The sequence below is a fragment of the Haliotis cracherodii genome, unplaced genomic scaffold (assembly GCF_022045235.1).
Source record: "Haliotis cracherodii isolate W230 unplaced genomic scaffold, xgHalCrac1.p SCAF_9, whole genome shotgun sequence".
NCBI classification, from domain to species: Eukaryota; Metazoa; Mollusca; class Gastropoda; order Lepetellida; family Haliotidae; genus Haliotis; species Haliotis cracherodii.
Window position 1 is genome coordinate 57,347,555 of NW_027266343.1, and position 14,920 is coordinate 57,362,474.

The window sequence follows — 14,920 nt, forward strand, 5'->3', positions numbered from 1 at the left end:
ACCTACCCATTATATGATAAAGTTACATATCTGTCTTCAGAGTTTCAGGTCAGTTTGTCAAAAATGAAAGCAAATGCCATCTGAAGTTTACTGAGAAAACAATATGTGAAATGCTGGACTTCCTCGTTAATAACATCTGTGCAAGATTATGTGGAGAGACATTTAGTCAAAGAGTAGGCATCCCTATGGGCACCAATAGTGCTCCCCTCCTTGCTGGTCTGTTTCTTTGCGCATATGAATTGGAATTTCTGCTCCAACAGGAAAAGTCAAAACAAGGTAATTTGGTCAGCTCCAAGTACATCGATGATCTGATGTCGTTCAATAACCATCAAATAGCCAATTCCCTTTCACTGATTTATAAGACCACTAAGACAGCGTCATTTTTATATTTTCATATTTAGATCTATCCATAAAGATTTACAGTGACAAAACACTCCCCACAAGACTGTATGACAAGAGGGATGACTTCAACTTTTTAATTGTCAATTATACCTTTATGTCGAGCAATATTCCTGCAGTTCCAGTCCTTGGTGTCCACCTGTTACAACTTTTGAGATACTTTCGAGAATGTTCTTCTACCAAGATTTCAAAGAGCGTCATACGACTCTTGCTCAGAAGTTATTTGAACAAGGTTACGACATTCAAGGCCTCAGTAGCGCTTTTTATGGTAGACGTGTGGAGGACGCATCAGTGACAAAACTAATATCTGATGTGATTCTATATTTTGACATGTACCTTATCTCCCCGTGCTTTTTCGAGTGAACAATTGCCTTGCCTTTGCATGTGTTTGTGATGGATCCCACTGGTGGGACAGGATACGCTCACCTTCTCGCGAACACCTGGTATCATCACTGTTTGTTAGTGATTCATCTCAATAAAATCAAATGCAGTTTTATGTGGAAGGACTATTCGAAAGTGACGCTTGTTATGAATGTGTATTACTTCGATCATATCCATCATCACAAGTAGGGGCGGTGGGGTAGCTTAGTGGTTAAAGCGTTCGCGCGCCACGCCTACGAAACGGGTTCGATTCCCCACATGATTACAATCTGAGAAGCCCTTGTTGTGATGTTCCCCGCTGTGGAATATTGTTAAAAGCGGCGTAAAACTATACTCGTTCACTTATCACAAATATCCATGATCGAAATAAGATGGAATCGGGGATTCGAACCAATATGACTGTTGACCGCCTCCGTGGTCTAGTGGTAGATCGTCCGCCCGTGTAGCAGAATGTCGAAGGTTGGATCCCTGGCCGCGTCATACCAAAAGACGTTAAAAGTTGGTACTTGATGTTACCCTGTCTGGCACTCGGCATAAAGTGTCTAAAAAGGACTGGTCGGCTCGGAGTTAGTTTACTGTGTCTGAGTGGGGTATTCATGTTACACTGCGGCATGGTATCTCAGTAGACTGGAAGATTTAGCTGCCATTATTTAGCTGCAATGCACCTGGCGTAATGCAACAAACAAACCAACAAATGTCAGTTTTCCTTTACTTGTGTCAGTTCAGCATTAAAGTGTCATGGTTACTCTTAGACCGGCTGTGAAAATGTGTTCCTGCAGTAGATGTTAATATTTGACGAACGTACTGAGCCATATTTCTGGATCACATCAAAGGCGGACACATCACATGAGACACACAAGAATGACAAACGACGAATGATGTATTTGACAAGATGCTCATTTTCTGTGATCACATTTTCTATACCTGCATTTTTATGACGCGCCGCACAAACTAAATCATATCTGAGTATCATGTTTCTAGATTTCTGACAACATGGCCGTTAATAACAGGAGTTGCTGCATGAAACCATGTGCTACTTGATGCATTCCCTAGCGTTGTAATTTGTGCACTATGTCACGGGAAATCTCACGGGAAGTCTCGTCGCGTGAACTGGTGGTGGGGTGAAATGGAGTTTAACGTCGCGTTCAAGATTATTGCACTTATATAGCGACGTGCATGTTCGTGTGTGTGTTTGTGTGGCTGCTTGTACTAGTCCTGACTGATGCCGATTTATAGTGCTAGCCCAATGAGATACCATGCGGCAGTTTAACATGAATACCCCACTCAGACACAGTATACTGACTCCGAGCCGACCAGTCCTTGTTTTAGTCCCTTAATGCCGACCGACAGACAGGGTAACAAGTACCATCTTTTAACGTCTTTTGGTATGACGCGGCCAGGGATCGAACCTCGAACCTTCCGCTCTCCGGGTGGACGCTATACCACTAGACCACGGAGGCGGTCGCGTGAAGTGGTATTGGGTGTGAAGGCAGGGGTCGTGGAGACGGCGGTGACACACATAAGTACTGCACATACTATATCTGGGTGTGGACATATTGCCATTAAAACAGTGTCCACATTTTGTGGGTGGTGTGGACTGCAAATGGGATCAGATAGGTTCACAGATGGAGGGGTGGAAGTGTTATCCCTGCGTGAACGCATGCGGCCGTGCATGCGTTTGTGTGGAATTGGAGCCACATTCAAAGAATTAAGTAAATTCATTTACTTGTAACCGCAGACATAAGACTGTCCTAAAAGAACCAAGTGCACCCCTGGAGATTCGGGGTTAGAAATTGTCCCCCATAACCGAGGCGAATTAATGGATCGGGTGGTCTGGCTCGGTGACTTGGTTGGTAGAATGCGAACCTGATGACGTGGATCTTTGCTCAAATTATCAATCTCTAGTTAGTCTGAACAAGACTGGAATATTTGCTGGTCGCCGTCATATATGTGGAATATTGCTGCGTGTTGCGCTATGCAACTCGATCAACTTAAAACTTGCTGTCTATCTTGCTAGACATATTACTATACCGGTATTGCAGTTTTGTATGATGTTACTACATATATTAATACAATTAATAGTACAATCCAACAATACGATGACATCGTTTCGATCTTTGATATAATTACGTATTTCGAAGAGTTTACACATCTGAAATATCAACAAGGTATGCGATATGGTTCCCATTGATAGGTCGTAAACGGTGGGGAAGTAGCCTCATGATTCACGTGTTCGGTCGTCACGCCGAAGGCCAGGGTTGATTCCTCACATGGGTACAATATGTGAAGCTCATTTCTGCCGTGGTGTTGCTGGAATATTGCTAAATGCGGCGTAAAACCATACTCACTCACTCACTCGCTCCAAAGGTTGGGCTGAATTCAAAGAATTACACAAGCAGTCAGTTACATTGTGTCGAGCCACGTTTGCGTGTCAAGGAATCATTTGTCTTTAAAGCTTCATGCATACGTACACTCGCGAAGAAACACAGTTCTTACATCAGCATCTACTTAGAGTTCTGTTGTTGTGAGATACAAGCTATTACCTACACCAGTTGCATGCAAATTACACATGTACCTTTCTATTGCGTTCTACTGATTATACCTCCTTGCTGCAGATTACTGTTGTAGATGTGCAGATGCAGTCGAAGCCGTGCACGAGGCGTTGCAGATGCGGCGGATGCTGTGCAGGAGGCGTGATCAGGAAAAAACTGCTGCAGCAATTTGTTCCGCTACTTTCTGTACTTATGGCATTGTTCCCAAATCGATTTTGTTCATGAATGTTTGAAAAGTTTTTGTTTTTTTGGTTAATGTGAGAAGTTTGCAAGAGGATAATTGTCTGTATTTTTGTTGAATATATAAGGGCAACAATGCTGCAGAAGGCTCAGAAATGATAGCATTGATGGAATATTGAGTAAAAGCATTTATAACCTTTTGAAAAATGAAAATATGCATTCAGAACTGTTAAATTGCAAATGTTACGTTTTCAAACGGCGAGTTTTACTGAAAAACGGAACTTTTGTTTCTTCCGAATATAATCAACCTTTCTTGTAACATCTGTGCTAGCCGTTTATTCAAGTTACTTAGCTACTATCTGTATGTTTCAATCTCTACACAGCTGGTCGTCAGGATATTGGTGAAATATTGCCGATGTGACGTTAAATCTTAACTCACTCACTCACTCTACACAGTTGGCATAGTGCTGATGCGGCGTATGACCTTTCACTCACACACACACACCGACTCAGGGCCCGTTTCACAAACTGAGCGTAGCGGCGGTATACTCCATATATTGGTTGGTTGGTTTGTTTGTTGTTTAACGCCGCACTCAGCAATATTCCAGCTATATGACGGCGGTCTGTAAATAATCGAGTCTGGACCAGACAATCCAGTGATTGATATCATGAGCATCGAGCCACGCAATTGGGATCAATGACAAGCATCAACCAAGTCAGCGAGCATGACCAACCGATCCCGTTAGTCGCCTTTTACGACAATTATAGTCACCTTTTACGGCAAGCATAGGTTTCTGAAGACCTATTCTACCCCGGAATCTTCACGGGTCTACTCCATATATAGACGGTGACATAGATGTGCTTTTTCCTTACTTATTAATTTATACAGAAAGCCATCATCCACAGTTATACATTAGACTATACAATTGCCACGATGTCAGTGATAAATGGTCTCAACATTAACAATAAGGTAGAGAATTTATGGATGTCAAAACATAAGTGTGAGGAAATCTATAAATTCTCTTCCTTATGTGTATCACTTCTAAATGCCATTCAAAGTCAACGATATTAACATTTATCATCCAAAACTGGCTCCCACAGGAGATGGAACAACTCAAAATTGACAATGACAATCTCCCATATTAATATTTTGACCGATTTTACAATTATAAAAAAATGATATGTAGCCAAAGTCATATATTTAAAAAGAACTGCTGTATCGTAAGATCTGCAAGTGTGTAGCAACATTTTGCTATGTTGAAAACATAATTCAATTTTTCTATCAAAACAATTTTCATCATGACAGCCAAATATAACAGTTTCTCTTACTTGTAGGTATAAGTAACATAGATTTACGACAGCCTTAGCGTTAAGATCTCTTTGTTGAACGCGGCCTTGAGTCGATTTAAGATATCCTAAGTTTTATACAACCATGATGACCGGATGACCATACGTATTGCTGATGGTACCTGGGTCTGGCTGGCTGGGTTTGTGTGCAATGGTACCCTTACGACACATCAGGACTATATGGGTGAGGTCTTGAAGACAATGACATGACTTTCCACTAGTCTTCCTCAGTTCGGTAAATAGAACGCTAGAGAATATCCAGTCTCGAGTATCCTCGATTATCCGAATCCATCGGGCGTAAAAGGTAAACTAGCGGGGAAAATTAAATGAATGGGTCACTGAAAATCAGTAATGGCTCCAAGTGTTCGCGAAAAGGTAACTGAACAAATACCACCTCAACAAATACCACCTCGACTAGGCATTTTAAATAATGACATCTATCGCGTATACCACTAACCCCATTCCCTACCCCAATCTCACCTCTCCGCATCTAACCTCACCCCATCTCACCCCAGTCATTTCAACTCACCCAATCTCGCCTCATCCCATCTCACCTTACTCCATCTCAAATCACCCCCATCTCAACTCACCGGATCTCACCTCTCCTATCGCACCTCACCCATCTCACCTCACGCCGTCACAACTCATGCCACATCACCTCACCCCGACTCAACTCTCCCCATCTCACCTCACACATTCTTAACTCACCCCATCTCAACTGACCCCAACATCACCTCACCTCACCCCATCTTATCTCACCTCATCCCATCCCATCTTATCTCACCACAATCGACACCCTATTCATCTCGTCTCAGATACTAAAGTCAATTCCGGCAATGGACTACTTCCATAATGGCGTCGCACACCTGTTTCCATCACGAAAACAGGCAATTGTCTTTTCAAATAACACAAAAACTGTATTTTCATAATAGATCATGCAAAGGATTTATCACTGCACCTAGACGTTCTGATTTCACGAGCATGTATCTATCCTGACTTGACTAATGTGAAGCGTGAGTAGATAACTTTGGATAACTATCCCCCCTCACCCCCTCATTTGATGACGTCACAAGTGCACCTAGTAACCCCACGTGACTGATGACGTCACATAACCTTGACCTTGGGGTTGGGGGTGGGGGGTGTTGTCAACGTCATTGCCTCATTAATATGTAGAATAACTCATTAATATGCAAATGTATGCATGACGTCACAGGTCGATTAGGTTAATAAAGGGTCAACTGACCAGATGCAATCATGCAATTAATGACTTGACCATTCGTTAACCGTAGAACACGGGATAGTAATGAATGTCCCTATATGCACATGATACTACGACCGGGGGTTGGGTTGGGTCTTGACTCACGCGGAATGGAATGTCATTGTGAGACCATTTTGGCGCGAGAACATGTGGTGAACATTTGAACCTTTTGCATTGAAGACATTTCTCTGTGGGCATTCGGTGGCGGGCTATGTGTGGTAATATTAAAAAGCCCAGGAACAAGTTTACATAGAAAGATCTCCCGATATTCAATTACGTTAATTAAGGGTCAACTGATTGGATGCAGTCATGCACTTGACCATTCGTTAAACGTAGAACAACATGTGTCTAAAAACAAGATGGCCGACGTTGCCATGAACGCTCACGGGTGTCACGTGTCCTCGGTTTGAATCTCGCGCCTGACCTACAAGTTAGTTCTATGGGGCCCCCGTTCCACAAAGCGATATGAGACTAAGTTGATCCGCAAGTGCATTAACTCATTTATAGTCAAATATAATCATGACGTCACAGGTCAGAAAGGGTAATGAGAGGTCTGTTGTTCCAATGCACGAATGCAGTGTGTTAATGAGTCCTTCATTAAGTGAGAACAAAGCATAGTAATGAGTGTCCCTATATGGAAGTGGCTACTACGAGGTTCAAATGTTATTCACGGGGAAAGGAATGTCATTGTTAGACATATTCCATTGATGCATGGATTTCGGTAGTAATGACTGTCACATGTGGCAAAGAGGGGTGTGAATTTCCATAGAAACCACATGTCCAGTTCTTAACTCTTCTCGTGTTACCCATTATAAGTTCCTTTTAACAAACAGTTGCCATGACAACTATAAAAAAAAATAAGGGTTAACAGTCTTGACTCCTAGCTAGAGGTTAGCTCGGAGAAATATAGTCGGTATCGCGAAACCCGTGTGTTGAAGACTGTAATGTATGCCAGTCTGGTATATGACGTTTTAATACTGTAAAATTCTATTCTTTTTTCTCAAAGATGTTTGAGTTCAAAATGTCGATTCAGTTTCCTATTTCACTGGAAAAAATACTCGTTTAACCCATACCCAGAATCATTTTCATGAGAAAAAAATAGAGTGAAATAACGTAGTTTAGTAGATAACTTCTAAGAGATAAGATTACTTGAGCATTCATTAACAAAGAACAATGGATAATAATGAATATCCTTATATGGAAACTTAGGTCACCAATCCCTCATTAATATGCAAGATAACTCATTAATATGTAAATGTATAAGTGATGTATCAGGTGAATTAGATGAATACAGGGTCAACTGACCAGATGCAATTTACTTACATTAACAAAGAACAATGGATAGTAATGAATATCCTCATATGGAAACTTGACATCGCACGCGAAATGGAATGTTATTGCGACTGAATTTTGCCGCCTTTTTGCCCCCTCTCTACATGCTCATTCGGGGGGGGGGCTGCGTCTGCTGAGATTATCAGCCCAGGAATAAGAGTGTGATTTATGTCAATATGTGTTATAAAACTCAACGGTAGTGTTGAGTGACTGACATTTTCACTCTAACCTTGCTGACAGTATTGAAGACGGAATGAATGAGGAGAATGGAGGTCACGTGCTACTGTGTCAGAGTCGTCTTAGGTGAGTAATAATTTTAATCTAAATATTTTTACAAATTATTTACTGATATGTAATTAGTTACATTGAAATCTTTTTTCTTTCTTTCTCATCTGTCTACCTCTAATGCATATTTGTGTAAAGTATTTTTGTAATGTTATGTATGCATTTGTACACCATGCTTTTGATAAAATAATTCATATTATTTAACAGTTAAACTTAAAACAGATTCTTATTTTACCAATCCATTTGTAGAGTTTAATACCCAACAGAAATTAGATATAATTCTTCTTTTTTTTTTGTTGTTGTTGATAAAACATCACTCGTTAAACATTTTACAAAGCAAGAAATAGAACACTCATAGTGATTTTATGAAAATTTACTTTTTATGAAATGTAACAAAGTGATTTCTGATACAGACTATACTTTGGTGTGCGAGCGGCGCACAACTTTTGGGTACATGCTATGGCATTGCGATTCCTGGCTGTAGATGTTATAGTCTGTTTCTGCATGATGTATGATGTGTATGAAAAAAAACCTTGATTGAGTTTATTATGTTATCATGAGTCCAACGAATTCTCATTTAGGAAAAAAAAAGTACATGTTCAAATTCAATGTTCCCTTTGTTCAAGGATGTGTGCACCACAAATGGCGTCCCATTGAAGAACCATCATAATTAAGAGACATAGTGATGTAGTTACCTTTACCTATGTGCTCTTTAATATAGTCAGACATGATCGATCAATGTATTCTTATATTGTCTTTTTTTTATCTCTTTTTACAAAACAGTTATGATTAATCTTAAGGTTTTAAAAAGGTGATCTTAGCATAGTGTTAGTTAACCATTGTCATGATACATTTCTATGACTCGAGATAAAGTTAGAATATTCTGAATTTAGCATGATTAGTTTTTTAAAACCTTAAGATTAATCGTTTGGTGTATTGTGTCCTCTGTCAGTGGTCAGGAAGATAACCCGATGATCAATTCAACGCAAGCTTCACCAAGTACATATTCGCTGGGGAGTCACGTGATCACCTTCTTTACAGCGCTCAATGGGCATAGTAATATTTCCATATTTAGTTAGTGTACTATGTACACAGTTGTCGACGCATCTAACAGTAGATCACATTGCTTATATTGTTACAAGTGAGGTTTATTTTACAACACTCCGAATGAGTTCGTATATGCTATACACTTAACACCTTGTTTTGTCCGTGTTCTATGAGGCACCATTCCACATCTCAGGCTACGTTGATCCATAAGTGCAATAACTCATTCATTGTGAAATATAATCATGACGTCACAGGTCAGAAAGAGTAATGAGAGGTCTGTTGTTCCAATGCAAGAAGGAAATGTGTTAATGAGTCCTTCATTAAGTGAGAACAAAGCATAGTAATGAGTGTAGCTATATGGAAGTGGCTACTACGAGGTTCAAATGTGATTCACGGGGAAAGGAATGTCATTGTTAGACATATTCCATTGATGCATGTATTTCGTGTAGTTATGACTGTCACATGTGGCAAAGAGGGGTGTGAGTTGAATTTCCATAGAAACCACATGTCCAGTTCTTAACTCTTCTAGTGTTACCTCTTATAAGTTCCTTTTAACATTCAGTTGTCATGACAACTAAATAAAAAAATAAGGGTTAACAGTCTTGACTCTAAGAGGTCAGCTCTGAGAAATATAGAGTCGGTATCGCGAAACCCGTGTGTTGAAAACTGCAAAGTATGCCAGTCTGGTCTGAGACGTTTTAATACTGTAAAATTACATTCTTTTTCTAAAAGATGTTTGGAGTTCAAAATGTCGATTCAGTTTCCTTTTTTCAATGGAAAAATACTCGTTTAACCCATACCCAGAATCATTTTTATGAGAAAAAATAGAGTGAAATGACGTAGTTTAGTGGATAACTTCTAAGAGATAAGATTACTTGAGCATTCATTAACAAAGAACAATGGATAATAATGAATATCCTTACATGGAAACTTAGGTCACCAATCCCTCATTAATATGCAAGATAACTCATTAATGTGTAAATGTATAAGTGATGTATCAGGTGAATTAGATGAATACAGGGTCAACTGACCAGATGCAATTTACTTACATTAACAAAGAACAATGGATAGTAATGAATATCCTCATATGGAAACTTGACATCGCACGCGAAATGGAATGTTATTGCGACTGAATTTTGCCGCCTTTTTGCACCTTTTCTCCATGCTCATTCGGGGGGGCTGCGTCTGCTGAGATTATCAGCCCAGGAATAAGAGTGTGATTTATGTCAATATGTGTTATAAAACTCAACGGTAGTGTTGAGTGACTGACATTTTCACTCTAACCTTGCTGACAGATAAGACGTCCGTTTTCAAAATGAAGAGAGTTTCAGAGGATATATTTGGACCTACAGTCATTTTCACAAAGCATAGCAAGACCAAGTCGAGAAAAACATGTCGCAGAAAATCAATGGCATCAAAGGGGTCGCCGAAGAGACTGGTTGCATCTAAGAAGAAAAAGATGACAACCAAGAAAGCGAAACTGACTATACTGAAAATGCAACCCCTGTCGAAAGTAAAGGCTGCATAAACACCCTCCTCCTCCTCCTCTTCCTCCTCTAGATAAACACCCTCCTCCTCCTCCTCCTCCTCCTCCTCTGGATAAACACCCTCCTCCTCCTCCTCCTCCTCCTCTGGATAAACACCCTCCTCTTCCTCCTCCTCCTCTGGATAAACACCCTCCTCCTCCTCTGGATAAACACCCTCCTCCTCCTCCTCCTCTGGATAAACACCCTCCTCCTCCTCCTCCTCCTCTGGATAAACACCCTCCTCCTCCTCCTCTGGATAAACACCCTCCTCCTCCTCCTCTGGATAAACACCCTCCTCCTCCTCCTCCTCCTCCTCCTCTGGATAAACACCCTCTTTCTCCTCCTCCTCCTCTGGATAAACACCCTCCTCCTCCTCCTCCTCCTCCTCTGGATAAACACCCTCCTCCTCCTCCTCCTCCTCCTCTGGATAAACACCCTCCTCCTCCTCCTCCTCCTCTGGATAAACACCCTCCTCCTCCTCCTCCTCCTCCTCCTCCTCTGGATAAACACCCTCCTCCTCCTCCTCCTCCTCTGGATAAACACCCTCCTCCTCTGGATAAACACCCTCCTCCTCTTCCTCCTCCTCCTCTGGATAAACACCCTCCTCCTCCTCCTCCTCTGGATAAACACCCTCCTCCTCCTCCTCCTCTGGATAAACACCCTCCTCCTCCTCCTCCTCCTCCTCCTCCTCCTCTGGATAAACACCCTCCTCCTCCTCCTCCTCCTCCTCTGGATAAACACCCTCCTCCTCCTCCTCCTCCTCCTCTGGATAAACACCCTCCTCCTCCTCCTCCTCTGGATAAACACCCTCCTCCTCCTCCTCCTCTGGATAAACACCCTCCTCCTCCTCATCTGGATAAACACCCTCCTCCTCCTCCTCCTCCTCCTCTGGATAAACACCCTCCTCCTCCTCCTCCTCCTCCTCCTCTGGATAAACACCCTCCTCCTCCTCCTCCTGCTCCTCCTCCTCTGGATAAACACCCTCCTCCTCCTCCTCCTCCTCTTCCTCTGGATAAACACCCTCCTCCTCCTCCTCCTCTGGATAAACACCCTCCTCTTCATCTGGATAAACACCCTCCTCCTCCTCCTCCTCTGGATAAACACCCTCCTCCTCCTCCTCTGGATAAACACCCTCCTCCTCCTCCTCCTCCTCCTCCTCCTCCTCTGGTGTTTATCCAGAGGAGGAGGAGGAGGAGGGTGTTTATCCAGAGGAGGAGGAGGAGGAGGAGGGTGTTTATCCAGAGGAGGAGGAGGAGGAGGAGGAGGAGGAGGGTGTTCATCCAGAGGAGGAGGAGGAGGAGGGTGTTTATCCAGAGGAGGAGGAGGGTGTTTATCCAGAGGAGGAGGAGGAGGAGGGTGTTTATCCAGATGAAGAGGAGGGTGTTTATCCAGAGGAGGAGGAGGAGGAGGGTGTTTATCCAGAGGAAGAGGAGGAGGAGGAGGAGGAGGGTGTTTATCCAGAGGAGGAGGAGCAGGAGGAGGAGGAGGAGGGTGTTTATCCAGAGGAGGAGGAGGAGGAGGAGGGTGTTTATCCAGAGGAGGAGGAGGAGGAGGAGGAGGGTGTTTATCCAGATGAGGAGGAGGAGGGTGTTTATCCAGAGGAGGAGGAGGAGGAGGGTGTTTATCCAGAGGAGGAGGAGGAGGAGGGTGTTTATCCAGAGGAGGAGGAGGAGGAGGAGGAGGGTGTTTATCCAGAGGAGGAGGAGGAGGAGGAGGAGGGTGTTTATCCAGAGGAGGAGGAGGAGGAGGAGGAGGAGGAGGAGGGTGTTTATCCAGAGGAGGAGGAGGAGGAGGGTGTTTATCCAGAGGAGGAGGAGGAGGAGGGTGTTTATCCAGAGGAGGAGGAGGAAGAGGAGGAGGGTGTTTATCCAGAGGAGGAGGGTGTTTATCCAGAGGAGGAGGAGGAGGAGGAGGGGTGTTTATCCAGAGGAGGAGGAGGAGGAGGAGGAGGAGGAGGGTGTTTATCCAGAGGAGGAGGAGGAGGAGGAGGGTGTTTATCCAGAGGAGGAGGAGGAGGAGGAGGAGGGTGTTTATCCAGAGGAGGAGGAGGAGGAGGAGGAGGGTGTTTATCCAGAGGAGGAGGAGGAGAAAGAGGGTGTTTATCCAGAGGAGGAGGAGGAGGAGGAGGAGGAGGGTGTTTATCCAGAGGAGGAGGAGGAGGGTGTTTATCCAGAGGAGGAGGAGGAGGGTGTTTATCCAGAGGAGGAGGAGGAGGAGGAGGGTGTTTATCCAGAGGAGGAGGAGGAGGAGGGTGTTTATCCAGAGGAGGAGGAGGGTGTTTATCCAGAGGAGGAGGAGGAAGAGGAGGGGTGTTTATCCAGAGGAGGAGGAGGAGGAGGAGGAGGGTGTTTATCCAGAGGAGGAGGAGGAGGAGGAGGAGGAGGGTGTTTATCTAGAGGAGGAAGAGGAGGAGGAGGAGGGTGTTTATGCAGCCTTTACTTTCGACAGGGGTTGCATTTTCAGTATAGTCAGTTTCGCTTTCTTGGTTGTCATCTTTTTCTTCTTAGATGCAACCAGTCTCTTCGGCGACCCCTTTGATGCCATTGATTTTCTGCGACATGTTTTTCTCGACTTGGTCTTGCTATGCTTTGTGAAAATGACTGTAGGTCCAAATATATCCTCTGAAACTCTCTTCATTTTGAAAACGGACGTCTTATCTGTCAGCAAGGTTAGAGTGAAAATGTCAGTCACTCAACACTACCGTTGAGTTTTATAACACATATTGACATAAATCACACTCTTATTCCTGGGCTGATAATCTCAGCAGACGCAGCCCCCCCGAATGAGCATGGAGAAAAGGTGCAAAAAGGCGGCAAAATTCAGTCGCAATAACATTCCATTTCGCGTGCGATGTCAAGTTTCCATATGAGGATATTCATTACTATCCATTGTTCTTTGTTAATGTAAGTAAATTGCATCTGGTCAGTTGACCCTGTATTCATCTAATTCACCTGATACATCACTTATACATTTACACATTAATGAGTTATCTTGCATATTAATGAGGGATTGGTGACCTAAGTTTCCATGTAAGGATATTCATTATTATCCATTGTTCTTTGTTAATGAATGCTCAAGTAATCTTATCTCTTAGAAGTTATCCACTAAACTACGTCATTTCACTCTATTTTTTCTCATAAAAATGATTCTGGGTATGGGTTAAACGAGTATTTTTCCATTGAAAAAAGGAAACTGAATCGACATTTTGAACTCCAAACATCTTTTAGAAAAAGAATGTAATTTTACAGTATTAAAACGTCTCAGACCAGACTGGCATACTTTGCAGTTTTCAACACACGGGTTTCGCGATACCGACTCTATATTTCTCAGAGCTGACCTCTTAGAGTCAAGACTGTTAACCCTTATTTTTTTATTTAGTTGTCATGACAACTGAATGTTAAAAGGAACTTATAAGAGGTAACACTAGAAGAGTTAAGAACTGGACATGTGGTTTCTATGGAAATTCAACTCACACCCCTCTTTGCCACATGTGACAGTCATAACTACACGAAATACATGCATCAATGGAATATGTCTAACAATGACATTCCTTTCCCCGTGAATCACATTTGAACCTCGTAGTAGCCACTTCCATATAGCTACACTCATTACTATGCTTTGTTCTCACTTAATGAAGGACTCATTAACACATTTCCTTCTTGCATTGGAACAACAGACCTCTCATTACTCTTTCTGACCTGTGACGTCATGATTATATTTCACAATGAATGAGTTATTGCACTTATGGATCAACGTAGCCTGAGATGTGGAATGGTGCCTCATAGAACACGGACAAAACAAGGTGTTAAGTGTATAGCATATACGAACTCATTCGGAGTGTTGTAAAATAAACCTCACTTGTAACAATATAAGCAATGTGATCTACTGTTAGATGCGTCGACAACTGTGTACATAGTACACTAACTAAATATGGAAATATTACTATGCCCATTGAGCGCTGTAAAGAAGGTGATCACGTGACTCCCCAGCGAATATGTACTTGGTGAAGCTTGCGTTGAATTGATCATCGGGTTATCTTCCTGACCACTGACAGAGGACACAATACACCAAACGATTAATCTTAAGGTTTTAAAAAACTAATCATGCTAAATTCAGAATATTCTAACTTTATCTCGAGTCATAGAAATGTATCATGACAATGGTTAACTAACACTATGCTAAGATCACCTTTTTAAAACCTTAAGATTAATCATAACTGTTTTGTAAAAAGAGATAAAAAAAAGACAATATAAGAATACATTGATCGATCATGTCTGACTATATTAAAGAGCACATAGGTAAAGGTAACTACATCACTATGTCTCTTAATTATGATGGTTCTTCAATGGGACGCCATTTGTGGTGCACACATCCTTGAACAAAGGGAACATTGAATTTGAACATGTACTTTTTTTTTCCTAAATGAGAATTCGTTGGACTCATGATAACATAATAAACTCAATCAAGGTTTTTTTTTCATACACATCATACATCATGCAGAAACAGACTATAACATCTACAGCCAGGAATCGCAATGCCATAGCATGTACCCAAAAGTTGTGCGCCGCTCGCACACCAAAGTATAGTCTGTATCAGAAATCACTTTGTTACAT